General features: G+C 40.2%; 1 long non-coding RNA gene across 1 annotated transcript; it reads left to right on the forward strand.

Annotated features, from left to right (window-relative positions):
• Window positions 1-1,573: 1,573 nt before the first annotated feature.
• Window positions 1,574-4,073, forward strand: LOC125549391. The gene is made up of 2 exons (XR_007301323.1): window positions 1,574-2,413; window positions 3,664-4,073. It is a non-coding gene; the product is annotated as an uncharacterized LOC125549391 (long non-coding RNA).
• Window positions 4,074-4,460: the final 387 nt, after the last annotated feature.

Raw genomic sequence — 4,460 nt, forward strand, 5'->3', positions numbered from 1 at the left:
TCAATTATGAAGTGAGGCCATTGACCTTGAAATGAACAAATTAAGTGTTGTTAAAGGGTTACTTTCAGTTTAACATTTGTCCTTGAATGAACAAATGCACTGCAGGGTCCAACTAGTAAGAGTCCGCTTGCTTACAAGTGGTATAACACAGAGGAAGTGATTCTTATAAAGAAAATGAAAGTATGATTTGCAGAAATATGCCTTTTTGGTGTATATCCTTTTAATTTACTTGTACATTATGTGCTACACTAGGATTACACATATTTGTTTTGTGCTACGGGTTTGGTTGTGGTTCAGTGTGGCATTCTGGCATACGTTCCGGGATACCGGAGGAGATCCTTTTGGTGCACCTACAAAGAACTGGCCTTGGGAGGATGGCATGAATTCCCTGGCCATGGCTACGAGAACTATGGGACTTACCCGATCTTGTGTTTTTGGTCCATGGTTGGAACCAAGAACTTATTCTTAGATTTCTGTTTTGGTGAAAGCTCAATTCAAGTTCATGGAGAAGCTTGGAGTTGACAGGTGGTACTTCCGTGACAGGGACATCACCCCTGATGGAAAAACACTCGCGGTATGATTTTATCAGAATGATTCTTGAAGTTGCAAGTTGCAACCCTAAGCTAGGGAACTGAGACTGGTAGTGACCGACATTAGAGTAGTTTTATTATAATTATATTTACAAGAGTACATGACTATCTTTTCAGCACAAGGAATATGGTTGATGGTGTACACCCCGGCTGCGTCCAGAGCATCCCGACACCAAGTTCTAACCCCTATTTCCAATCTACCTCCATGGATCTTGCCTCTCACTAACCAAGAGCAACAATTCAACTCGAGTTTGAGACTTGACAAAAGATATGAACCTAGAGTGTGAGGCTTGGGTAGTATACATTGACTCAATGATGAGTGTTGTATGGTGGTCAAGTGGTGCCACTTCCCCTCGCCAGGCGCTGCTTGCTCTGCTCACTGAAGGTGCTTTGTGTAGGTGTTTGGCTGCTATTGCTGTTGTATGTCAAGGTATGTAGCATCTGCTTGCAATGGATTTGTGTTGTGCTAAGGTGAGGGTTTATGAAGTACTATTATATTCGGTGTTTCTTACGCATATGTGATGTTCACTGATTGCAGTATGATATTTCATAAGGCTAATTTCCTTGTCATGACATCTTGTACTATCTATGTGATAACACCCAGGGACTTCCAGAACTAGATGTAAGGATAAAGTGGCCTAATGATCTATATCTGAAGGGGTTAAAAGTTGGTGGCATTCTTTGTATCTCATCATATGAGCCGAAAGTCTACAATATTTGCACTGGTAAGTATGTTCCAAATGGTGTTGACGCCGGCAGTATAAGATGATGACGCTGTTCATCCCAGATAGTTCCAACCGCTTTGATAGTTCCCATCTCTACCCATGTTTCTATGCATTAGGAGTAGAGACTCAATGTTTCACAGTTGAGTTGCATTTTGTTTTGGATTTGGTACAATCGTCATCACACTCTCTTTCTCAAGAACGCTGCCCTCATCGGCCGTAACCCTACCCGGCGAGATTGCCGTGATTTTCTGATGGTGATGGTGATGGTCTGATGGATCTAGGAGGATTGATAGTTTGTAGCAATATTGTAGAATGAGATGTTTATTTCATTTTATTTGAAATGGATGAGTGCTCTGCATATTTGTTAGGAGAGAATCCATGTTTCAAACGTCTGTTGCCAGATAAGTCAAGATTTGTTAGTAGTTGATGCAAAGGAGGAGGACTTGTTGGGTTGTGGTGACGTCCTCGGCCTAATTGATGGAGAAGCAATCCCTCATCTCAATGGTCGATGGTCCTGTGATAAATCCCGGCCTAATCTCTCATCGGTCACATAGAGCTTGAGAAAATCACCTCCATGCATGTATGAAATCCCAATGACAGTTGAAAAATAAAATTGGAAGTTTGGGATGATGATCTATGATATTTATTACTTATTGATAGAGCTGACATGTGATTTAAATGCTAATGAGGGTAGTTTAGGTTTCATTGTCTTTAATAATTTTTGGCTTGGCCGTCAGGGTACTGCAATGCTATGGGTTGATAAAGAAAGAAGGGAAACAAACGAGAAAGCAAGACAGAATTGGCAGAATCAAGACAAAGGACGTACCCTGCAATGAATTGAGAGTCGCTACTGGAATATTTCTTTATTTATTTTTGTTAATCTTTTTCTGGGACTCCAATTTGTTCACTTGATGTTGATAGATGTTTTCGAGGGATCTCATACTGTTTTTCTGCCAGACCGCATACATCCTGAGACTCTTGTTTTGGACCTTCACGTTGTTCACTAGATGGTTTTTCTAGATTCTGCCGCCGAAGATGAAGAGAGTGCTGTTGTGTTTCTTCAGAGCAAAATGGCAGAGTTGCCTCAACGTATCTAAGGTAACAATCTTCTGCATCCCCTTCTTTTTTGTGCTACCTGTCAAGATTTAGATGCTGCAATTCTTCAGTCTAGAGCTGACTTAGATGATAGAACTGATTTACTAAATTGCTGGTTGGTGCATATATTTCACAGTAGAAAATGTTGGCTGTGTTCATGTCAACGTAATGATGAACAACATCAACGCCATGATTTTTCCTTGCTCGAGCTTTGGTTTGTGACTATATAAGATATCATATCTTTGCAATCAGTATAATCTAGCTAGCCAGTTTGGAGCACAATATTGTCACTCTATATGTCTAGTTTGATAGTTGCTGCCTATTTCTAGCTAGAAGTTGGTTCCTGTAAGCAAGAGTGGTGATCTGGAGTACTTTTACCTTGATGTTTATCGGTTCTCTGTAATACTCGTTAGCTGTTCGGACCATGTTGCTTTTTAACTTGTGCTGCTTGTGTGGTAGCACTGTTTCATTATCTTGTGAAATAGTACCGGTGCTTATTTAATTTGTCTACCAGGTGTCCAGTTCTTAGTGTGATCTCCTTTTTCTTGAGTAGTTATTGCTACGATCCTGTTTGTTAGTTCATCTTGGTTTGGTCTGTTATGCAACCTTTGCTCTGAATTGTGAATGCGGACATGTGCAAATCACTGCAGCCAACGACAATGAACTTGTTTAGCAATAAAGAAACAGCGATGATGTTTCTAACAAGTTTCCTTGTTTATCTATAATAGTAATAGAAATCGTCTTTTTATGAGTGTCAGTTGGATATACTACCCATCAGGAGACGTAATCCAGATTGTTAGCTTCCCTAACATCTTCATACATTGTAGCACCACATAACATCTTCATACAATTAGAATCCTTGGTCTGATTATAAATACAGAGATCTTGTGGTATCTCACCAGCCACCAGGTGACCTGACTGGTCCATCCATCTTCGTCCCATCAAGTTGCATCTTGCGTGTCACATCAGATTCTTCTTGCTTTTGTGTTTATTACTATTTGATTTAATCTAAAAGTAGTTCTGTACCTCTTGATGTAGCTCTAACAAGGCCATGAAATAATTCATACTATTTCTTCATTGTAATTTTCCCTTTGCAAGTAGTCTACAGCCTCTGAAAAAGAACGAAGCTTGCGTCTGTTCTCTTTTTAATTTTGTATTTTGTGCTCTTAATATTCCTTTAAATATACCTGATCATTGTTGTATGCAAGGGAAAAGTCTCTTTGTTTGCTGAGACGAATTTTGTTTTCCTCCAGGTCCCACTGAACCAGGTTGAGAAGTGGAACAAGCAGAGGGAGAATGAGACATTTGCAGGGCCCCTCGAAATCGACTGTTTGAGAGTCTCCTCGGTTGCTTTTGTGTCTACGCTACTACTGACTTGTAGTTGGAATTTATGCTCCTGTCATGTACTCTCTTCCAACAATCGCTGCAGAACATCAAGTGATGCTTTTCTCTATGTTGCATAAATAGTTCAGCATGCTTATATATTCTCAGCATGCTTAAATGTACGCATGTCTTGCCTCGAACTTGTGAATGCCGAGAACCTATGAGACATTTTTGGTTCTAAGTCATGCTGATGTGAGAGAATATGTTGTTGTTATGTGACAGCGCAATTATGTGATGATATATTGATTCCAAGTCAAGAGAATTATGTTGTTCATGTGAAGAACTGTTGCAAGATTAGATTTTTAACTGTTTTACACCATTTTAATTCAATATGGCAATCCCTTCCTGTCAAACATTGTTTTGTACAGAGGGGGGTCTGAAGGATGTGTGGCTGGAGGGGGATTTGAGGTTTCAAAGGGATTAGGTGGAAGAGGGGGATTCACCAAATCCCCTGGAATCCTCTCCCAAAACCTCCACAATCCCTTGCTGTCAAACAAGGCCTTAAGGGATCATTTTAGTCCGTTCTGCGACCAAACACGTTACAAATGGGCAGGAAATGATGCATTTCTAATCCACCTCGTTCTCCTTTCCGATCCATTCCTGATTCTCTACTCCTAATGACTGACATGGTAGCCTTGCTTCCATGTTTTTTGTCTGATTTTTTTCT

The sequence above is a fragment of the Triticum urartu genome, chromosome 3, assembly GCF_003073215.2.
Source record: "Triticum urartu cultivar G1812 chromosome 3, Tu2.1, whole genome shotgun sequence".
In the NCBI taxonomy this organism is placed as follows: Eukaryota; Viridiplantae; Streptophyta; class Magnoliopsida; order Poales; family Poaceae; genus Triticum; species Triticum urartu.